This window comes from Chlorocebus sabaeus, chromosome 8, assembly GCF_047675955.1.
Source record: "Chlorocebus sabaeus isolate Y175 chromosome 8, mChlSab1.0.hap1, whole genome shotgun sequence".
In the NCBI taxonomy this organism is placed as follows: Eukaryota; Metazoa; Chordata; class Mammalia; order Primates; family Cercopithecidae; genus Chlorocebus; species Chlorocebus sabaeus.
In genome coordinates, this window is record NC_132911.1 from 17,841,197 (window position 1) to 17,866,356 (window position 25,160).

Here is a 25,160-nt window from a genome sequence, read left to right on the forward strand (position 1 = left end):
CTGTCCTCCGAGTGAACAGCATTTTCCAATTTTCCTATATGACTTGCAAACTTCATCTCAAAACACTAGAAACACATTCCCTGAGTTCCCTTCCTAAAATTAGGCCAGATTCCTTGTTTTCAGCTCTCATGACACTCTGGACCTCTCATTTTAAGCTTCTGTATTGCTTATCATACTTGAAATATTTTATTTTCTGTGTGATGACTTTATTAGAACCATCTTACCTTCTTGATGGTAAACTCCATGAAAGCAAAGACTGTCAGCTTTTACACATTATTGAAGATTTATTGTGACTGTTTGGCTACACTACTGTGGGTTTAATATGGTCCTAAACACATCAATAAATATTGGCTTTTATTAGGTATTTCTGTAATTTTTTAAAAGGAGTTTATTTTTTAAGTCATCTAGACAGCTTTATCAAAGCTTAGATCCCTAGGCCTTATCATAAGACATAATAATTCCATTGGTTTTAGTGTTACCTGGGCAGCTAAATTTTGTTAAAGGACTGAAAATGATTCCAATGTCATGAAAGTGTGAGGATCACTGAGCCAAATGGAAAGGTAAATATAAGTAAATATTAATGCACTATCAGGAAAGCAATGGACTTTCTAAATATGACACTAAAGACAAGAATTGCAGAAGAAAGACTGATTGATTTGACTACATAAAATAATAGCCTTTCATATTAAATTTTTAAAGAAAAACATTAAAAGGTAAATAAAAATCTGTGAAAGTGTTTGCAACATACATGTTGATAGATTTTTATTCTTTATAACGATCTTTTAGAGGAGGCAAAACAAGATGAACCAGTAGAGCCCTCCAAGAGAGTCCCCACAGGAACACCAAATTGAAAAACTATCCATGCAAAAAAGCACCTGTACAAGGTTAAAAAATCAGGTGAGACATCACAGTAACTGCTTTTAGTATAATAACAAGAAAAGACACACTGAAGAAGATAGAAAGTCTTTCATTGCCTACACTGCTGTTCTTCCACCCCAGGCTGGGCAGCATGAAGAGAGGACTTGTGTGCAAGTGGAGGGGAGAGGGACATGAGCATGAGACTTAGCTCTGGAATTCAGTGCAGGCTCCACCACAGTGGAACACAGCACCTGCCAGAACACTGCAGTCTTTGATTCCAGGCCAGTTCCCACAGAGAGTGCATTTAAAACCTGCCCTGAGGCAGAGGAGAATCCATTCCCCTCTTGGGGGGATCTCAAGTCCCAGACTGCTTCACCATTGACTGACTAAAGTAGTCTCAGGGACCCAAATACATTTCAATGGCAGCCAGCCACGTCGAACAAATGGGGTACTTGGGAAAGCCCTGGTGCTGCACTGGTTTAGGAGGTTGTAAATTCAGGGTGTGACCCAGTACAACACTAGCTATAGCAGCCACAAGGGTGCCCAGGTTACTACACCCTCGGCTCCAGAAAGTGCAGTAGAGAGACCCCTTCTGCTTGGGGGAAGGAGAGGAAAGGGTACAGGGGCCTTGCAACCTAGCGCCAGCCCTGCTCCGGTAAAACACAGAACAAGGCAGAATCCTGAAGCATCAGATTCCAGACCGTCACTCCCACATGGCACTTCCAGATCCACCCCAGATCTACAGGTAGGAAATACGACAAAGATATAAATTGAGACAACACAAAATCAAAAAGTGGGAGGATAAAGTATACAGTTATTTAGTTTTTGTTTTGTCTTCTTTCTTTCCTTTCCTTTATAATCAAAGCCAAGGTGTTATAAATTTAAAATGATTTGTAACTATAAGATGGTTCTTTATAAGCCTTATGGTAACAGAAAGCAAAAACCTAGAATAGATACATTAAAAATAAAAAGCAAGGAATGAAAACATACTACCCAAGAGAATCACTTAGCCACCAAGGAAGACAGTCATAAAGGAAAAGTGGAGTTACAAAACAACAAGAAAAAGAATAACAAAATAGCACTAGTAAGGACTTACCTATCAATAACATTGAAGGTAAATAGAATAAATTTCTAATTAAAAGACATCAAGTAACTGAATGAATTAAAAAAAAAAAAAACCTAAAACACTCAGCCACATACTGCCTACAGGAAACTCACTTCACCTATAAGGAAACACATAGATTAAAAGTGAAGAGATGGAAAAAGATATTCCATGCAAATGGAAAACAAAAGAGAGCAGGAATACTTATACAAGATAAAATAGATTTTAAGTTAAAAACAGTAATAAAAGACAAATAAGGTTATTATGTAATGATAAACGGATAAAGAAGCAAAAGGATATAATAATTATAAATATATTTGCAGTCGACATTGGAGTACCCAAACATATAAAACAAATATTGAAAGATCTAAAGGGAGAGACAGACTGCAACACAATAATGTCGGATACTTCAACACCCCACTTTCATTGTCATCCAGACAGAAAATCAACAATGAAACACTGGAATTAAACTACACGCTACACAAATGGACCTAACTAACATTTACTGCACATTTCATCCAATTGCTGCAGAATTCACATTCTTATCATCAGCACATGAAACATTCATCATTACAGACCACATGTTAGGTCACAAAACAAATCTCAGTAAATTCAAAAAACTGAAGTTCTATCAAATATCTTTTCTGACCACAATAGAATGAAACCAGAAATCAATAACAGGAAGAACTTTGGAAACTGCATAAATACATATTAATTAAACAAAGCACTCCTGAATGACCAATGAGTCAAGGAGTAAATTTTTTTAATGTTCTAAAAATTTCTCAAAGCAAAAACAGACACAACATACTTTTAAGGTATAGCAAACACAGACTTAAGAGGGAAGCTTATAACAATAAATATTTACATAAAAAGTGGAAAGACTTTAAATAAATAACAAAACTATATACCTCAAAGAACTAGAAAAGCAGGAATAAACCAAACACAGAATAGAAACAAATAATAAACGTCAGAGAAGAAATAAATGACATCGAAGATAAATAACAATAGAAAGGGATCAACAAGTCTGAACAGACCAGTAACAGGGAACAAGATTAAAGCAGTAATTAAAAAGCCCTTTCCCCAAATGTCTTCCATCAAAAACAAAGCCCAGGACCTGATCATTTCACTGCTGAATTCTACTAAATATCTAAAGAACTAATAGCAATTTTCCAACTCTTTCACAAAACTGAAGAAAAAGGAATACTTTCAGGCACATTCTACAAGGCCAGTATTACCCTGATACCAAAGCCAGACGACGACACACTGAAAAAACAAAACTACATGTCAATATTCCTGATGGACATATATACAAAAATGCTTAACAATGTACTAACAAACCAAACTCAACAACGCATTCTAAAAAATTACTCTTCATTGATCAAGTGGAGTTCATCCCAGAGATGCAAGAATGATTCAACATGCACAAATCAATAAACATAATACATCATATTAGCAAAATGAAGGACAAAAAGCATATGATAATTTCAATAGGTGCCAAGGAAGCATTCAATAAAATATGACATCCTTTCTCAACAAAAAATCCTAACAAACCGTGTATAGAAAGAACATATCCCAAAACAATGAAGTCTACATATGACAAACCAATAACTAACATCATACTGAACAATAAAAAACTTGACAACCTTTCCTTTAAGATCTGGAATGGGACAAGGATGCCTACTCGCATCATTTTTATTCAACATAGTACCAGAAATCCTACCCAGGGCAATTAGATAAGAGAAATAAATGAAAGGCATACAAATGGAGAAAAAGAAGTTAAATTGTTCTTGTTTGAAGATGAGATGTTCTTATATTTAGAAAAACCTAAAGACTCCACCAAAAAACTATTTGAAGTAATAAATTCAGTAAGTTTGCAGGATACAAAATCAACATAGAAAAATCAGTAGCATTTCTATATGCCAATAGGGAACAATTTGAAAACGAAATCAAGAGAGAGAAAAAAAAAATCCATTCACAATTGATTTAAAAAATACCTAGAAATAGATTTAACCAAAAAAGTGACAGAACTCTATAATTAAAATTAGAAAACATCAATAAAGAAAATTGAAAATGATACCTCAAAATGAAAAGATATACCATGTTCATAAATTGGAAGAATTGATATTGATATTATTAAAATCAATCCATACTACCCAAAATGATAGACAGATTCAATGCAATTTTTACCAAAATATCAATAATATTCTTTACAGAAATAGAAAAAAAATTCTAAAACTCAAATGGAACCACAAAAGATTCTGAATAGCCAAAGAAATGCTTAGAAAAAAGAACAAAGCTGTAGGCATCACACTGCTGGACTTCAAAGTATATTACAAAGCTGTAGTAACCAAAACACAGTGTTACTGCCATGAAAACAGACACATAGACCAATGGAACAGAATAAACTCAAAAATAAAATCACATATTTACAGCCAACTCATTTTTGACAAAGGTGCAAAAAATGTACAATGGGGAAAGGACAGTTTTTGCAGTCAATGGTGCTGGAAAAACAATATTCATACGCAAAAGAATGAAATCAAACCTGTATCTCTCATCATATACAAAAATTAAATAAAAAATTGATTAAAGGCTTAAATCTAAGACCAGAAACTATGAAACTACTATAGCAGGACAAGCCACAGACAAAATCCCTCAGACACCAAGTTAAAGAAGGAAGCGGTTTATTCGGCCGGGAGCATCAGCAAGACTCCTGTCTCAAGAGCTGAGCTCCCTGAGTGAGCAATTCCTGTCCCTTTTAAGGGCTCACAACTCTAAGGGGGTCCACTTGAGAGTGTCGTCATTGATTGAGAGCAAGGCGTACGTGACTGGGGGCTGCATGCATCAGTAATTAGATTGGAACACAACAGGACAGGGATTTTCACAGTGCTTTTCTATACAATGTCTGTAATCTATAGATAACATAACCCATTAGGTCAGGGGTTGATCTTTAACTACCAGGCTCAGGGTGTGGCACCGGGCTGTCTGCTTGTGGATTTCACTTCTTTTAGTTTTTTCTTCTTTTTTTGGAGGCAGAAATTGGGCATAAGACAATACGAGGGGTGGTCTCCTCCCTTACTGCTAGAAGAAACCTTTGAGGAAACACTTCAGAACATTGGTCTGAGCAAAGACTTTTTTAGTAAGGCCTCAAAATCATAGACAACAGAAACAAAAACAGATAAATGGAACTTAAACTAAAAAGTTTCTTCACAGCACAGAAAACAATCAACACAGTGAAGAGAAAACACACTGGATGAGAGAAAATGTTTTAAAACGATCCATCCAACAACGGATTAATAACTAGAATATATAAAGAACTCAAACAACTCAATAGCAAAATAATAGTAATAATCTAATTTTAAAATTGTCAAAAGACACTCTGGAAAACCACCCGCCAAGGCTTTGTATCCTTCTCTGAGGCAGCCACTGATGCTGCTGTGCGCCAGGCTGCAGACTGATGGGGAGTCTGGGAGCTCTCATACATCCCCAGGATAAGTTCCACTGCCATTGCTGTGGTACCAAGGCACATTTAGATTACATATCCCATGTCTGCCAGTCTCCCCCGAAGTTGCCTCCCAGCAGTTTCTATGGAGAGAGGTCCACCTTTCCCAGTGGCAGGCCCAAAACATATGCACCATTGTTCTGCAAGTGTTCTGCTGGCAAACAGGGTGCAATCCATCCTTCCCTATCACAACCAGTGCTAGTGTCAGAAGGCAGAGAAGTCCACTGGCCTGATCCTGTATATAGGACTTAAGCATACCATCCAGGGTCACGGAGATAAGATTTGTGATCTCATCTCTAGCAAGAGAAGAGCCTCTATTGCCAGGACTGGCAGAAGAGTGTGGCATGGGTTCATGCTGCAGAGTGGGAGCTGGAGGTCTTCCCCTTGGCAGGACCAAACTGGGAAGGGTATGGCCTCAGAGCCATAATTTCTGTCCCAGGAAGGGTCTCACAGCCTGGGGTGGCTTCACCATTTGAATAAAGACTGCTTGAAACTAGCCTTGCCAACCTGGCCTGCTGCCAGTAACCAGATACTACAGGGAGACCTACTGAGTTGTGGCTGTGGGAGCTGGGCTTGTCCTACTGCAGCCTTCTAGGTTACAGATTTCAGGGTACCTCTCTATCCCCATGTGGGCCCCTTGGTGCAGAAGCTCCTCCACCCCTCCCTGGAGGGTTGCCCCAGCAATCTGACAGCTGTCCCTTGACCCTCACTAGGGTCAACACTTGACCTACCTTAGGGAGCCAGGTCATGGACTTGCCCAACCCATCCCTACTCAGCTTTGTCCCCTCCAACTCCCTCAGTGGCACAGCATGGTATGCTGACCCCTGGGAATTTCCCACCTGTCCACTGCCTAGGACACCTGAGTACTTCTTCTGATTAACAAAGCCCTGCTGAGACCAGCTCAGCCAGGGAGACCCCAACCCAGTAGTGCTAGAGGAATTAAAGACACACACACAGAAATATAGAGGTGTGAAGTGGGAAATCAGGGGTCTCACAGCCTTCAAGGCTGAGAGCCCCGAACAGAGATTTACCCACATATTTATTAATAGCAAACCAGTCATTAGCATTGTTTCTATATATATTAACTTAACTAAAAGTATCCCTTATGGGAAACGAAGGGATGGGCTGAATTAAAGGAATAGGTTGGGCTAGTTAACTGCAGCAGGAGCATGTCCTTAAGGCACAGATCACTCATGCTATTGTTCGTGGCTTAAGAATGCCTTTAAGCAGTTTTTTGCCCTGGGTGGGCCAGGTGTTCCTTGCCCTCATTCCAGTAAACCCCCAACCTTCCAGCGTGGGTGTTAGGGACATTATGAACATGCTACAGTGCTGCAGAGATTTTGTTTATGGCCAGTTTTAGGACCAGTTTATGGCCAGATTTTGGGGGGGCCTGCTCCCAACAAAGGCCAAGCAAAAATCCCAGTGCCACCACCACAGCTGACCCTCTCCTGCAAGCATTATCTACTGGCTGTGAGGTCAAGCTGCATCACAATTTCTGCTAACACAACTGCACAGTGCTTAGCTGGCTCTTATCTGCAAGCACCATCTACTGGCCTGGAGATCAAACTATACAGCGCAGTGTGTTACCTGCTGACAGAAGTGCACAGTACAGTGAAATGAGATAAAGTTCCTGAGACCTCCACCTCCTGTTTCTGAAGGATGCAGTGAACCTGCTCTCATGTCCAGTATACTACTACTACAACCTAGAGACAATCATCATTTGAAGAAACCACTACACTAAGGTTATCTATAACCAGGGAATTCATACAGAGTCTTGGCCCCCTACCAGCACTCAGAAGAAAACTAAAGGACCCTACTCAACATATACTACAATCAAAACCTCGAGGAACGGAGTCTCATACAAATGAAAGTACATTCAAAAATAAGATGTGACAGCTTCTTCAGATGAGAAGGAACCAGCATAAGAACCCTGGAACCATGAAAAAAATAGCATTGCTACACCCCACCCCCACCCCCGCCAAAGGATCATACTAGTTCTCTAGCAATGGATCCTAACCAAAATGAAAAATTTGACGTGACAGATAGAAAACTCAAAATATGGATTATAAAAATGCTCAGTGAGATCCAGGAGAAACTTGAAAATCAACTTAAAGAAACAAGAAAAATAACTTAGGATATGTACGACAAAATAGCTATATTAAAAAAAAAACACAACTGGCTGGGCGTGGTGGCTCATGCCTGTAATTCCAGCACTTTGGGAGCCTGAGGCGGGTGGATCACAAGGTCAGGAGATCGAGACCATCCTGGATAGCACAGTGAAACCCTGTCTCTACTAAAAATACAAAAAATTCACCAGGCGTGGTGGCGGGCACCTGTAGTCCCAGCTACTTGGGATGCTGAGGCAGGAGAATGGCATGAACCCAGGAGATGGAGCTTACAGTGAGCCGAGATAGCGCCACTGCACTCCAGACTGGGCAACAGAATGAGACTCCGCCTCAAAAAACAAACAAAAAAAAAACCAAAACAAACAAAAAACACAGAACTTCTGGAAATGAAAAATTCACTAAAGAAACTTTAAAATGCAGTCAAAAGCCTTAAGCCTTCAAAAAACATGGGAATATGTAATATGGCCAAGCTTATGATTTATGGACATTGCTGAAAGAGAAAAAAAGTAAGAAATTTGGAAAGCATATTTGAGGGAATAATTCATGAAAATTTATCTGATCTTGCTATAGAGGTAGACATCCATATATACGAAATTCAGAGAATACCTGCAAGATACTATAAAAGATGAACATTGCCATGGTATATAGTCATTAGGCTATTGAAAGTCAATGCTAAAGAGAAGAATTTTAAAGTCAGCTAGAGAGAAGGGTCAAATCACCAAAAAAGGAAATCCCATCAGACTACCTGCAGATTTCTTAGCAGAAACCATATAAGCTATAAAATACTGAGGGTCTATTTTTAGCCTCCTCAAAGAAAAAAAACAATGCCAGCCAAGAATTCTGCATCCTGCAAAACTAAGCTTCATAAATGAAAGAGAAATAAGTCTTTTCCAGACTTTTAGCAGAAGCAGGGTCTCACTATGCTGCCCGGGCTGGTCTCGAGCTGCTAAGCTCAAGTAATCCTGCCACCCTGGTCTTCCAATGTGCTGGGACTACAGGTATGAGTGTCCATACTCAGCTGAAATCAGTATACGGAAAAGGTATCTGTACAACCTTGTTTATTGCATCACTATTCACAATAGCCAAGAGATGGAATCAACCTAAGTGTCTATCCACAGATTAATGGATAAAGAAAATATGATATACATACACACACACACACACACACACACACACACACACACAAATTGAATGTTTTTCAGTCATAAGAAAGAATTAAATCCTGTCATGTGCAGCAGTGTGAATGTAACTGAATGACATTAAGTGAAATAGGCCAGGCACAGAAAGACAAATATTGCATATTCTCACTCATATGTGGAAGCTAAAGATTAATCACATAAAGGTAGAGAATAGAATGGTGGCCACCAGAGGCTGGAAAGGGTAGGAAGGATGGGGGATGAAGAGAGGTCAGCTAATGGGTACAAAAGTGCTGCTAAAATAGAAGGAATAAGTTCTAGTGTTCAATGGCATAATAGAGTGACTACTGTTTACAAGAATGTATAGTATATTTCAAAATAGCTAGAAAGGAGACTTTGAATGTTCCCAACACAAAGAAATGACAAATGTTTGAGGTAATGAATATCGCAATTATTCTTATCTTTTGAAGAGTAATTTTGCTGGACACAGAATTGTAGATTGGTATGCTTATGTTTTCAACATTTGAAATATTTCACTTCACTCTCTTCTTGTTTCCATGCATTATGATAAGAAATTCAATGTAATTTCTATCACTTTTCCTGTGTGTGTAAAATGGTTTCCACTCCCCTCAACTTCTTTTAAGATTTTCTCTTGACTCAGGCATAATTATTCATGCCTATAATCCTAGAATTTTGAGAGGGTGAGGTGAGAGAATTTCTTGAGGCCAGGAGTTTGAGACCAGTCTGGTCAACATAACAAGACCTCATCTCTACAAAAAATAAAAATAAAAAAAAACATAAAATAGGATTTTCTCTTTGTCACTGAATTTCTGAAGTTTAATGTAATATTCTTCTGTGTAGATTACTAGATACTTATCCTGTTTGCTGTTCTCTGAGATTGCTGGATCTGAGGTTTGGTGTTTTATTTTTTGAAAATAAGTTTTCAATTATTATTTCAAATATTTAGTCTGATCCATTCTCTCTTTCTTCTCCTCCTGGCATTCCCATTATATAGATATAGATAAAGACATAGATATAGATTTATAGATATAGATATCTACACATAATATATATGTGCACACACATACACACATACACAGACACACATATATATGTGAGATAGGCGAGTGCAACGAGGTTCCCAGAAAAACTCCAATCAGCCTGTACACTGGGGTGGTGCCTCAAAAAGTGGAGCTTTCTGCAGTGGGGAGGAGCCTGGCCCCTCCTCTTTCTATCTGGAAACTGGGATTTAAACTGTGAGGCAGGAAGCACTCTAGTAGGGACTCTGGCCTTGTGGAGAGTCCCTGTTTCCCCCTTTTCTTGTCTTTCTACCAATAAAACCCTGCTTTGCTCACCCTTCAAACCATCTAGGAGCCTAAATTTTCATGGCCATGGATCAAGGATCCTATCTTTAGTGAACTAAGGATCTAAGGAAAAGTCCCGCAACATGTGTGCGTGCGTGTGTGTGTGTATATATATATATACACACACACATATATACACATGCATACACACATATGTGCATATATGTGTGTATATATATACACACACATATATACACGCATATACATATATACACACATATATATGTATACATATTCACCTTTTAAAATCACTTCACAGTTCATGCATACTCTGGTTTTTTTCTCTCTCTTTGAATTTCAGTTTGGGAACTTTCTATTGACATATCTTCAATGTCACTGAATCTTTCCTTGTCCATGTATAATATGATGGTGAGCCCATCTGAAGCATTCTTTATTTCCATTACAGTGTTTTTTATTTCTAATACTGACTTTTGATTTCTTCTTTAAGTTTTAACCTAAATGCTTATATTATTCATCTATTTTGCATGTTGTCCATTTTTCCACTAGAGACCTGGGCATATTAATCATTGTTATTTTAAACTCCTGGTAGGATAATCCTCAAATCTCTGCCATATCTGAATTAGATTATGATACTTAGTTTCAACTTGTCTGTTCTTATATTTTAGTATTTCATGTCATTTTATGTTAGAAGTTGGATATTACATCTTGGGTTACATGTACTGACATAGGTTGGCGTTTAGTGTGACGGTTATGTTTATCTGGCTAGGAATTATACTGTGCTTACTGTTTCTTGTACCTACAGGTGTCTGAGGCTTCAATTTCGCTTAGTGTCTTTGTGTCACCCCTTGTGTTTTCAGGTTTCTCTAAGAACTCATTCTTAAATAAATTCTGAAACTTTCAATTTTTCAATTGTAATTCTCCATTATTTACAGTAGTCCTGTTGATGTGGTTGTAAGGTATGGGGAAAAGAGCATTCTATAGTCCTACGATTGGGTCGCTATCTTCCACTGAGCCTGTGTCCTGGGCTATGACCTTTGAAAGTGCTTCTCAGCTTTTCCCCACTTAAGTGAAGCAGGAAAGCTAGAGGGGGATGGAATTGAACAGACTGAATGTTTTTCTTACCTCACATTAGTCAGGCTCTTGTAATTTCCCTTGAAGGAGAGGGTAAGGGCAAGCTGCTCTGGGCTTACGTTACAGTGGTTATTTTTATCCTCCCTCTGCCAGAAGCATGAAGGGATTATACTCCAATTTTCACAGTAAGAACTTGGTGGGTCTCCTGGAGGTAAAACACAAAAGTGTAAAGACCCCCTGAGACTGAATCCCTAAGAGTTTTAAACTCTCAAGCTTATCTACACTGAGACTCAGGTTTTCATGAATTGAGTTACATGTTCCTAAAAATTCTGGCTTCAGCTGTGGTCTTCTAATCCTGAGCTTTAGTCCCTAAGATTGAGGATAAACTGTCACTCTCTTTATTTTACCTGTCTGTCTCTCCTCTTCTCAGGCCAGCAGTTTTCCTGTGACCTCAATTCTATGATGGATTTCAGAAGATTGTTTGTTTCAGTTTATTCAGTTTTCCCCTTGGTAAGAACATGGAAGGGATAACCCCAAATTTTACTTGTTGGAGTAGAAACCAGAAGTCCTGGTAAACAGACTTTAAAACAAATATATAAAACAAAAAAATTTCACTTTGGAGCCAGTGCTCTCATAGAATCCTTCTTCAGGGACATTCAGGAAAGGGAGAGGTTTTACTCCTTTCTTTTTGCCTTTGCACAAATAAAGGAGGTTTTTTGTTTTGTTTTTGTTTTTTAGTTGTATATACCTTTATTATTCATTTATGTTCAGAAATAAAAAAGGAAATCAGGAAATTCAATAACTTATAGTTAAGAGCAAAAAATTATGAAATTTTGGGAGTATGTCATCAGTGACACTCTCTGCTCTTTGTGGAACAAGAATTAATTACTAAACACAGAATTTTGACATAAAAGTGAGTTACCACATGTTAGCATCTTTAAACAAGACATAACTAGCTTTGACACTTTAAGTGTTTTAAAAACACAAATAGCACGCTTTCAACTTGCATGTGTCACAGTGAAGAGGGAGCCTTTCTTTTCGGTAACACTATTATGACCCCAGTTTACTGCTGTATCTCCTACTTGTATGGTAAGGGAGTGCTCAGTGACAGTTCCAAGTATTCCCCAGTATTGCTTTCCTTCTACATGTAAAACCTTGATGGGGTCAGACTTTGGCTTGAAAGTCTGGATGATCACCCTGCTGGAGGCTGTAGGGTATTCTCAACCCACTGACACCCCAACCCTATAATCTCAAGTGTTCTGGCCCTTGGACACCAGGATTCTGGACCCTGGTCTTACTCTCTTTTAGCCGTAAGTCTCCTAATCTCATGGTTTTTCCATGACAGTGCTTACTAGACATCCACAAGGATCTCTGTCACTTTGGCAATAATAGATGCAATCTCAGAATTATACATGTGCTAATCTGTATTGTAACATCTTAATTACAGGCATCAAGTTTCCAACAATCAAGGAGAAAAATGACCATAATCCATTGAAAATCCCTCTCCCATACACTGTCAAAAATGGTCCAGATCACAATCCTACATGCTGGAATTATTTCCTCTGCCCCTGTCTCATCCCCATCTTGGCCAAAGATTTTCTAGCAAGATCTGAATTTTAATCCATCTCTCTTCATCTGTGTGTCCTGACTAATTTGGCAGAAGGAGTTCTTTCTTAAAACCTTGTCATTTAACTCACAAATGGAAATGTGAAGGGTCAATAGGTATGTGAAGAACCTATTCACCCATATTCACTGGGAATCAGAGAAGTGAAAATGAAAAGCACCCTGAGCTATCATCTTAGATACATAAAACTGTCAAACATTTGAAGGTGACTAACACCAAGTGTCAATCAGGATATGAGGAAAGTAGGAATTCTTCTACACAAAAGGACAGAAATCTGGCAGTGACAAAAGAAAACTAAAGTACACCTCTCTTCTGCCCCTCTGCAGATCCCATTCCTGATACATAAATCCCAGCGAGTTTGGCTAATCTATAGGGGATGTCTAGAAAGGTATTCATACATCACTGTTGATAACAACCAGGAGTAGGAGGCAATCAAATGTCCTTCACGAGTGGAATTGGTAAGTTAAAGAGACTTAGGTTGGGTTTCTTTAAAAGCAGGCCCAAGACAAGGATTTGTATTCCAGTGGCTTATTTTGATTTAGAAGATGATATAAAGAATCACCAGTGTGGGAGTGAAACAGTGAACCCAGGACACTTTGAGAATCAATAAAAAGGTGTGTTGTTGGCAGGCTGCCTGCGAAGAAAGGCAGCATAATTCCAGTAGACAGCATAAGGAGGCAGTTTTGTACATGCCTAAGAGTAATCCCACCTTAGCATGTAGAACACAAGGATATTTAGTCTCCAGTTCCCATCATCTGGGCTGAGTGGTGGTCCCCAGTGGATTTAATTTGCAGATCCATCTACCTGCCCAAGCACAGGCCAAAAGAAAAAGAAAAGGTTTCCCAGAGAGAGTGCTAAGTTCACTCAGGACACCAGAGGCATGTGCTGGAACAGTAGGTGCTGAAGGCACAGCACAAGGTAACAATTATATCATGAAAACTGCCAAATTCACTCATATGTGGAATCAGAAGAAAACATATCATAGAAGTTAAGAGTAGTGTTTAGAATAGAATAGTGATTACCACAGACTAGGGAGAAAAGGGGGTGGGGGAGATGGAGAGAGGCTGAGCAACAAGCACAATATTACAGTCACATAGGAAGAATAAGTTCTGGTACTCCACTGCCCAATAGGGTGACTATAGCTAAAAATAATGTGTTGCGTATAGCAAAGAGCTGGAAGGAAGGATTTTGAATGTTCTTGCAACAAATGATAAACGTTTACGGTGCTAAATATGCTAATTACCATGATTTCATCATGACACAATGTATACATGTATCAGAACATCATATTGTACCCCATCAATATGTCCAATTATTATGTGTCCATTAAATATTATGTAATATTATAAATATGCTATTTATATATATTTACATTAGAGGGAAATGCATACAAAACAGAAAGAGTTATGGATCAATGCCATTCATGTAAAAAAAAAACACAGGCAGAAATGAAAATCATAAAACATGTCATATTCATATCATGCATGCAGTTATTTCAGACACATTACACGGTACCTTTGAGTAGAGAGGTGAGTGGGAGTAAGGAATAGAGATAAAGGGAAGAAAAAAACATAGAGGCCTTTAGAAATAGATTGAGAAAGTGTGCCATAAACCCAGAATGTGACTAAACCTTCCATCTTCCTCTTCTGCCTCCTCTAGGTTAATGGTTCTGCTTTTCCTGGACTTTTCCCAAGCTCTCACCTTCCACATCACACATGGGAAGTCCGGCATTAGGCTCCCAGAGAACAGAAACCAGGTGAAATAAAAGGGCACAGCCCTTCCAGCATATATCATGGAGATCATCACATAATAGAACTCTTCACACTTTTTCAATTAAACAATTTGAATAAGAGATCCACAGCAGCAACCTGGGGCCCTGCAGCTACATTTCCCAGAGATTCCTGGGATGATTCTAATGAGAATCTGGAGATGGGACCAGTTGCAAATCTAAAGAGATCACTTCAATTTCAGACTTCAGAAGTGGGAGCACTTCCTCTACAGACTTTGGAAGGGAGAGCATTTCTTCTGCAGGCCTAGGAAGTGAAAGGATTGCATTTATCCTGGTTCCACATTTCTGACTGAAGTCAGCAGAGCTTGGTAAGTAACTTGCAGGGTACTTTCAACTTGAGGTGTAAACCAAAAATAAAATCCTAGGCCCCCCAACAGACTGAACGGATTCCCCCCTGGCCAAGGAGACCCCAGATAAACCTGAAAAGCGAAATTCCAGTACATAATGAGAAGGAAAGTTGCACAGGCCTCATTACACCCCTTCCCTTTTGGAATTTAGGCACAACTGTTCAATCATTAACATTGAAACAGAGATCATAAGACGGGCAAAAAGGACTCTTTGCGGCAATAATATACCAAATTCCAGTATCACTCTAGTATAGCATCACATGACAGGTAGCAGACCCTGAAAAATATCAACATATTTTACTCCAAAATATATTTCTTTGACATATTTTGAAATGGACTTCAAAGCTACCTTCAGTGGAAAAATTTGTATCTGTAGACAATCTCCTTCCTTTTCCAGGCCTTTTCCAGATCTGGGAGAGCCTGACACCTTTAAGGTCTGAAAAGAGACATTTACCATCTTTTATCTTCTACTCTAAGGCTGCTACCTGGAGGTTTCATTTACATAAAAAGAACCATGGCTTCTACAACCTGCCTTATCTTAACACAAGCATTTCTTCCTTCTGACTGTGAGTCTTTAGACAAGGCTTAACTCTTTCAATCAATTTCCAATAAGAAAATCTCTGAATCCACCTATGATTTGTAGCTCCCCCACTTTGACACGTTCCACCATTTTGGGGCCAAACAATGTATAGCTTGTATGGGGGCCACACTTTAGGAGGCTCTTGGCATGATTAATAGGAGAAAAGGCATACTGACTTGTTAACTTATATACACAAGAAACTTCAGGATGAAGACCAACTTCCGAATGATTTACAGAAACTCATATATTCTCTGAGACCACAGTAAAGAATGCAGACTCAGTGCATGGTCAGAAACAGGTAAATTAGGTTTAGTTGCAACACGGGTTAAGAGAGACAGAAGGAAGCAGCTTGGCTAGCAAAGGTGGCCTCTTTATGTAAATGGAACACGCCTTAAAGTGAATTGATAGTAAATGTTTCTTTTCACATCTTTAATGTTGTCAGATTCTCAATCTCTCCTGCATCTAAGGAAGGGCATATGTAGGGGAATGGGGCATGGGTGCATTAATGGAGATTCTCCACTGATGCAAATTTTCCCCACTTAAGACAGCTTTGCAACGCCACTTCCGCCTACTGGCCAAGCAGCAGTCATTTTGAAATGTGTCAAAGAAATGTATTTAGTGGTAAAATATTTTGATTTTCTTCAGTCACCACTTTGAAACTTTAAACAAGTGTCACATACAAAAAGCCAGGCTGATAGCTTTGGAGAGATTCGGGTTAGAGGTATTGAAATACAGATAGAAAAAGGAATGGAAAAACAAATTGGGAATAATAGAAAAAAAAGCACATTGAAGTAGATCCTCTTATATCTGTTTTCAGTAAGTTTTTTAGTACTGAGAAGAGATCAGTTCAGTTAAACAGTCATGTCCTATTCCAGGAGGTGGCACTGCAGATGCGCTAGGCCTCTATATATGGTGCAGGTAATTAGCTTTCTAATAAGTGGCATTTCTATAGAAAGAGAACAGAAGCAAAGTTTACTGTCTGGAGTAATCCATCTACAGATTAGTTTTTCCTGTGTCTCTGAGGCATCTTCAGATTGCAGTGGCAATCTACAGATCCTTCTGGATTGTAGTTCAAGCCAGGCCTTCAACTACCTTTGTGCCTGATGGCATTCAACCATCAGGGCCTATGCCTGTCAGAAAGTGACATTCTTTACTCAGAAACCTACAAAGGAACCTGTAAATAAACTGTAAGAACAAGGTATGGGGACAGTGTTATCCAAAAGGCTTCTGTCAGTTTCATAAACAAATCCCAGTTTCTTAAAATTATGCCATTCCAGTCAAAGCCTTGACAAAATAACCAGTGTCTCCAATTAGGTTCTGTTACAAAGGAAAGCTTCAAAACAAAGCAATATTTCTCTCCATTATAACCTAATTCTGTACTCTTGGGTTTTCTTAATATGAGTAGGGGCTAGGGGCCCTCTGAAGGATTACCGAAAATTCAGCTGAAAAAAGATAGATTAGTTGAAGAGAAGGCATGCAGATTTGTTTGGAGTGTGTATGCTGGAGTCTTCAGAATAAAGATTCAAACACATGGGGGAAGCTGTCCATCTTATGCTTAGGTGCAACAAGGTATGGGCAGATGTAAAAATATGATTGAGCTAAAAAGCATAATCTAATGCTAATAGACTGGGGAAACCCAGCAAGGCCTGTCTGTCTAGATCCCTCTTGACCTCTCGGAGCACATACCCCTTCCTACTGAGGGTATGGGGATCTTATAACCTACGGTCCAAGAAGGTAGGTCATATAATTTTTATGGCCAGCTCTTACACAGAAAAGTAGAGAGAAAGTTAAGTAATATTTTTAGGCTTCATGGCTGGTTTTGAGAAAAAGGGGTTCTGATTTCTAGGGCCTTCCTTGGGCAAGGGAGATTCCAGTTTGTGTGGCCAGCTTTGAGGGAAAATTGGACCGGTAAATAAGAGGGCAGAAAGCCAAAGGAACTTTCATTTCTAAGACTGAAATGAGGCTTTCATTGTGGGAGACCATTTTCTAGCATGTGTTTAAGGTGTTTGATATAACCAGGAAACGACCCATGCTGTTGCTAAGAGTCACATTTCCCTCCTCAAGGTGCCAGTGGTTTAGTTTCTCGTTTCCTCTATCATATAGAGTTCACTTATGACTATGGGCACATTCTTCCTTCGTGTGATTAATTCAAATTCTCTTTTCAGCAGGTTTGATTTTCAAGTTATCTAAATGGACTTTTCATAAGGAAAACCAGTCATATTGCAGGAGGTTTTGTTTATCTTTCTGGTAACTAGCCTAAAGAAACAAAGATTTCACTCTTTATAAGGATCACTTCTGTGTTGTTTTTATTAGATTTTAAAAATTACATAGAAAAACTAACTGTGATAGTCCATTTTTACACTGCTGGTAAAGACACACCCAAGACTGGGTAATTTATAAAGAAAAAGTGGTTAAATGGACTTACAATTCCATGTGGCTGGGGAGGCCTCACAATCATGGTGGAAGGCAAAAGGCACATCTTACATGGCAGCAGATGAGAGAGAATGAGAGCCAAACAAAAAGGGGTTCTCCTTATAAAACCATCAGATCTTGTGAGACTTATTCACTATCACAAGAACAGTATGGGAGAAACAGCCCCATGATTCAATTATCTCTCACTGGGTCCCTCCTACAACATGTGAGAATTATAGGAGCTACAATTCAGGATGAGATTTGGGTAGGGACACAGCCAAACCATATCACTAACCTTTAAAAGGGTTAAGGTTTTTATAACCATATAACTACCTGTACTGCTTTTAAAGCCTTTTGATTATCATTCTGGTTAAATGAATTATTATTTTATAATAACCTGTAGTTCTGATTTAATCAAATGTTTTGAGCCTTTTAACATCTTTGACAAACATCCTCAAAATCAAATCCTAAATTAAGTCTCAGACTTATACTTCCACTGGTGGGTGTCAAAACTATACAAATTGAACAAATTGTTTAAGATGGTTGACGAGAAGTAGCTAGTATATACCTCTTTCATGGAGAGAAACTAGTCAACACTAGCTCCTCAGCTGGATTAGCCAGGTGTACATGTTGGAATTCATCAAGGAAGCAATGTGACCTACAGAGAAGGTATTGGAGGGAGACAGGGCAGCTGTCCACCCAAGACTGGCACAGGGTCAGGGGTAGGCTTCTCACCATGGGGAAATGGTGAGTTAGTAATAGCCTCTGGTGACCCACACTTCTGCCACACACCTTTATAAGCCTGGGCTCAAGAGATCCCCATTGCCCCCTCGACCAGGGCCTCCAAACTAAAACAGAGAGCTACATAGAGTGTGGGCAGAGCCACCACTCAGGCTGAGGTGGTGATATGATTTGGCCATCTCCATCCAAATCCCATCTCGAATTGTAGCTCCCATGATACCCACATATTGTGGGAGGGACCCAGTGGGAGATAATTGCATCATGGGGGCGGTTTCCCCCATACTATTCTCAAGGTAGTGAATAAATCTCATGAGATCTGATAGCTTTATAAGGGGAAACCCCTTTCACTTGGCGGTCATTCTCTCTTTGCCTGTGGCCTTGTAAGATGTGCCTTTGTTCTTCCCTTACCTTCCTGCTGCCATGGTCGTGAGACCTCCCCAACCATGTGGAACTGTGAGTTCATTAAACCTCCTTTTATTTATAAATTACCCATCTCGGGTATGCCTTTATCAGCAGCATGAGAATGGACTAATACAGGTGGATTCCTGGTCCCTTGGACCCCTGGACACCCTGGCACCAGTGGCTGAAGCTCTAGTAGTAGGGGAGGCTAGGCTCCCTTGCATGACCCCAAGATAGAAGGTGAATCCATAGGGCTGATGAACAGATGTACTGCAGGCTTTGCCTCCACTGGACCTATCCAGACAAAGTGCACTGGCCTTGGATTCTAGCATGACCACCCCAGCCCTACCTGAGCTCTCAGGTCGGTAGCAGCCTTACACTTTCCTGGGACAGAGCTCCCAGAGGGAACAGGTAGACCCACCGGTTTTACTGCTCCACAGCCCTCAATCCTGCTGCCCTCAGTCTTGGGAAGGAGCAAAGTGATTAAGGACTAACATGGGCCCTCAGTGTAGCACAGCTTACAGAAAAGTGGCCAGACTGTTTTCCACATGGGTCCCTGGCCGTTTCTTCTCATTGAGCAGGCTTCTCGACCTGGGGCCCCAGTACAACTACCCTGCCCTGCCTGAACACTTCAGTCATCAGTGGCTCTGTGTTTCTTTGGGGAGGAAATCTCAGAGATAACCCACAGCCCCTTGCCCATGACAGCTGCAATGGTACTGCCCTTATTACCCTCAGGCTGGAGAAGGAACAAAGGGCCTGGTCATTTCACTGGCACCTCTAGCACACTGCAGCCACCATATGGAGAGGAGTGCTGTCTCTCTTCCTTGTGAGCCCCCACACCCTACTCATCACCAGGCAGGGTCCCCAACATGGAAGTGCAGAGCAGCCACTCCAGCCCTGACTGAGGATTCCCACTGCTAGTGGCTCTTTGTCTCCTTGGGTTGGAGCTTCCAGAGAAAACTGACAGCCACTCTGCCACTGCCACTTCCCCTCAGACTGGGGAAGGAATAAAGACCCTAAGATCATTACTCATGCCTCCAGCACACCACAGTCACCATACAGAGAGAAGCCCAGTTTCTCTTACCTGTAAGACTCCAACACCTGCCCTTCAAATAGGACCCCTGGCTCGGGCTCACAATGCAGCCAACCCACCCTTGGCTCAATGTTCCCTTTGGCAGCAGCTCTGCATTTCTTTGGGGTGAAGTTCCTAGAGGCAACTGAAAGCCCCTCTGCCACTGCTACTGCAGTGGTACTACACTTGCTGCCCTCAAACTGGGGAAGGAACAAAGACCCTGAGTACTTTACTTACATCTCTAGCACACTGCAGGAGAGAAGAGGCCAGTCTGTCTTCCCTGTGAGCCCCCTGCCTCCTGTTCATCACAAGGGAGGGCCCCCCAGCATGGTGTCACAACACACACCACAGTCCTGGCTGATCACTTCAACCAGTAGCGGCTCTGTGCTTCTCTAGGGTGAAGCCACAAGAGACAAGTAAAAGGCCCTTGCCCATTGCCACTACCAAGGTCCCTTCCCCTGCTGCCTCCAAGCTGGGGAGAAAACATAAAGCCTGAGCTTGCCTTAGGGCTGTGATATGTAGCCCAGGAGTGCCAAGCCCGGATCTCCATCCAGAACTTGAGTGGGAAAGGAATCCACACTTTCAAAACACTGAGAAGGAACATGGCTGCAAATGTGAGGAAACAGACAGGAGTCATGAGGCTGAGCAAGAGCCTACCTACTGGACATTACACTTAAGCACCATCTACTGGATCACGGCCCAAACTTCAACATCAAAAAAACTTTGCTAATATACCATTCTGTGAAACCAAGGACAAGAATTCAGCTACAAATAAAGACCCAGGACAAAGTTTCAGTCCTCTGAAAATGGGCAGAAAGGAAGTTAACTGACTATACTCAAATTACACCAGAGTTAAAGCCACACAAATACAAAGAACCAGCACAAGAACTTTGGCAACTAAAAAAGACAGACTGTCTTCTTTCCTCTAAATGACTGTACTACTTCCCCAGAAATGCATCTTAACCAGCTGAAGTGGCTGAAACTACCAAGGTAAAATTCAGAATATGAATAGGAACAAAGATTATCGAGATTCGGGAGGAAGTCAAATTCAATTTAAGGAACATAAGGATTACAACAAAAATGATACAAGAGCTGAAGATTAAAATAGGCATTTTAAGAAAAAAACAAACTATTCTGACAGAGCTGAAAAACACACTACAAGAATTTCCTAATATAATTGCAATTATTAACAGCAGAATAGACCAAGCTGAGGAAAGAATCTCAGAGCTCAAAACTGGTTCTCCAAACTAACTCAGACAAAAATAAAGAAAAAGGAATGAAAAAAATACCTTAGAGAAACATGGGATAATGTAGAGACCAAATCTATGACCCAATGGCATCTCTGAAAGAGAGGGAGGTAAAACAAGCTACTTGGGAAAACATATTTCACAATACTGGCCCCCAAAATTCCCCAACCTCACTAGAGAGGCCAACATTCAAATTTAAAAAAACGCAGACACCCTTTGTGAGATACTGTACAAGACAACTATCCCCAAGACACATAGTCATCAGGTTCTCCAAGGTCAACAAGAAAAAAAATATTAAAGATAGCTAGACAGAAAGGACAGGTTGTCTACAAAGGGAACCCCATCAGGCTAAAAGCAGATCTTCTGACAGAAACCCCACAAGCCAGAAGAGATTGGGAGCCTATATTCACCATTCTTTAAAAAGAAGAAATTCCAACCAAGGATTTCATATCTGGCCAAACTACGATTCATAAGCAAAGGAGAAATAAGATACTTTTCAGACAAGCAAATGCTAAGGGAATTCATTACCTTCAGACCCGCTTTACAAGAGGTCCTAAGGGGAGTGCTAAATATGGAAAGAAAAGACCATTAACAGCCACATAAAAACAGTTAAGTACATAGACCAATGACACTATAAAGCAACCACACAATCAAGTCTCCATAATAACCAGCTAACAATACAACAGGATCAAATCCACACATGTCAATATTAACCTTGAATGTAAATGGGCTAATTGCCCCCAATTAAAAGGCACAGAAAGGCAACCTGGATAAAAGAGCAAGACCCAACTGTATGCTGTCTTCAAGAGACCCATCTCATGTGCAATGACACCCATAAAGAAAACATTATACCAATATCCTTGATGAACACAGATGCAAAGATCCTCACTAAATCCTCACTAGCAAACCAAATTCAGCAACACATCAAAAAGCTACTCTATCATAATCAAGTAGGCTCTATTCCAGGGATGCATGGTTGCTTTGACATATGCAAATCAATAAATGTGGTTAATCACATAAACAGAACTGAAAACAAAAACCACATGATTATCTCAGTAGATGCAGAAAAGGCTTTTGATAAAATTCAGCATCCATTCATGTTTAAAACCCTCAACAATCTAGGCACTGAAGGAACATACCTTTAAATAATTAGAACTATCTATGACAAACCCACAATCAACATCATATGGGTTGGGCAAAAGCTGGAAGCATTCCCTTTGAAAACCAGAACAAGACAAGGATGCCCACTCTCACCACTCCTATTCAACATAGTACTGGAAGTCTTAGCCAGAGCACCAAGGCATGAGAAAGAGATAAAAGGCATCCAAATAGAAAGAGAAAAAGTGCCTGTTTGCAGATGCCACAATTCCATATCTAGAAAACCCCACAGTCTCAGCCCCAAAACTCCTTAAGCTGATTTAAAAAAAACTTCAGCAAAGTCTCAGCATACAAAATCAATATACAAAAAGTAGTAGCATTCCTATACACCAACAAAAAACAAGCCCAGAGCCAAATGAGGAACACAATCCCATTCACAATCACCACAAAAAGAAAAACATACCTAGGAATACAACTAAGGAGAAAGGTAAAAGATCTCTGCAATAAGAATTACAGGCCAGGTGGCTCACATCTGTGATCCCAGCACTTTGGGAGGCTGAAGCGGTGGATCACCTGAGGTCAGGAGTTCTGGGCCAGCCTGGCCAACATGGTGAAACCCCATCACTACTAAAAATACAAAAATCAACCAGGTGTGGTGGCAGGCGCCTGTAATCCCAGCTACTCAGGAGACTGAGGCATGAGAATCACTTGAAGCTGGGAGATGGAGGTTGCAGCAAGCTGAGATCACACCACTGCACTCCAGCCTGGGGGATAGAATGAGACTCTATCTCAAAAAAAGAAAAAAAAATTACAAAACACTGCTTGAAGAAATCAGAGATGACACAAACAAATGGAAAAAAGCATTCCATACTCATGGATAGGAAAAATCAAGGTTGTTAAAATGGCATTACTGCCTAGAGCATTTTACAGATTCAGTGTTATTCCTATCAAACTACCAATGACATTCTCCACATAACTAGAAAAAACAATTCTAAAATTCATAAGGAACCAAAAAAGAGCCCAAACAGCCAAAGCAATTCTAAGCATAAAGAACAAAACTGGAGGCATCACATTACCTGAGTTCAAACTATACTACAAGGCCACGGTAACCAAAACATCATGGTACTGGTACAAATATAGACACATAGATGATGGAACAGAATACAGATCCCAGAAATGAAGCCACATACCTACAACCATCTGATGTTTGACAAAGTTGACAAAAACAAGCAATGGAAGAAAGGACTCTCAAGTCAATAAATGGTGCTGAAATAATTAGCCATATGCAGAAGATTGAAAACTGGATCCCCTCCTATACCATATACAGAAATCCATTCGAGATGGGTTAAAGACTTAAATGTAAGACCTAAAACTACAAAAACCCTGAAAGAAACCCTAGGAAATACCATTCTAGACACAGACCTTTTCTGTTGAAGATGCCAAAAGCAACTGCAACAAAACAAAAAATTGATTAGTGGGACTCAATTGAACCAAAGTGCTTGTACACAGCAATAGAAACTATCAACAGAGTAAGCAGACAACCTACAGAATGGGAGAAAATATTTGCAAACTATGCATCCAGCAAGGGTCTAATATCCAAAATCTATAAGAAACTTAAATTTAAAAGAAAAAAGCAAGCAACTCCATGAAAAACTGGGCAAAGGGCATGAACGCATGCTTTTCAAAAGAAGATATGCATGCAGCCAACAAACGTATGAAAAAAAACCGAACCTCACTGACCATTAGAGAAACGCAAAACAAAACCACAGTAAGATATCATTTCACATGAGTTAGAATGGCTATTGTTAAAAAGCCAAAAAATAATGTGCTGTCAAGGATGCAGAGAAAAAGGAATACTTATACATTCTTGGTGGGAGACAGAAGGTACAATAATACTTTTCTTACAGGGTTCTGAGACTATAAAGTGAACTTAGACATGTAAGAGAAATTCACACAATAAAAGTACTAACAAAATAATTATTATGACAGATACTTATAATCATTGTGTTTTTACATATTCAAAATATGTTATACCTATAATTAACCTACTCAAGGGAATCTAAGTGCAAAAGTATGTTATTTATGTTTTGTTTTCCTTGTTTAAGGGATTATGGACATTGCAGTATATTTTGAAAGAACTGGTTATAAGAACTCTAGGAACAAATTGGACTTGGAAATATTAACTGCTATCTTCAGCAACAGGTCTGAGCTGTTCCCTCTGAGAACTTTAGCATGCACTGTGGGAAACACATGGAGTAGGGCTTAAAGTCCATTTTCTAATCAAGTTATAAGAAGACACCAGGGTGGGTAGTGTCTCTGGGTTAATCAATTTCTGTAAATGGCTCTGACAACTGGCTTTGAGACCACGATGTTGGGAGGGTATGTTTATATCACTCCGGCCAAAAAATATAGTGCTGACATGGCTCACCTTCTTCTGCAGGTGACCATCAACAGCAAGTACCACATCATAGATGGTCAGTTTGGAAGCTCTTTCCAGATGTGGCAGCTTCTGGGGTTTATTTCTGGGAAGGATCAGCCTCAGGTGTCACTCATCTACTGCTTGAGAGAGAGAGTGGATTCTGCTACCTGGATCATCTTAGAAGACGTCAGTACATTTCAAACTAAGAATTTCTTAATTCTGATCTCCAGGAAGACAAGAAATAACAACAAAAAAATCTACTCCTTTACTCTTGAATCTGAACAATTGAAGATTTTGAGTCTGTGAGTACACACC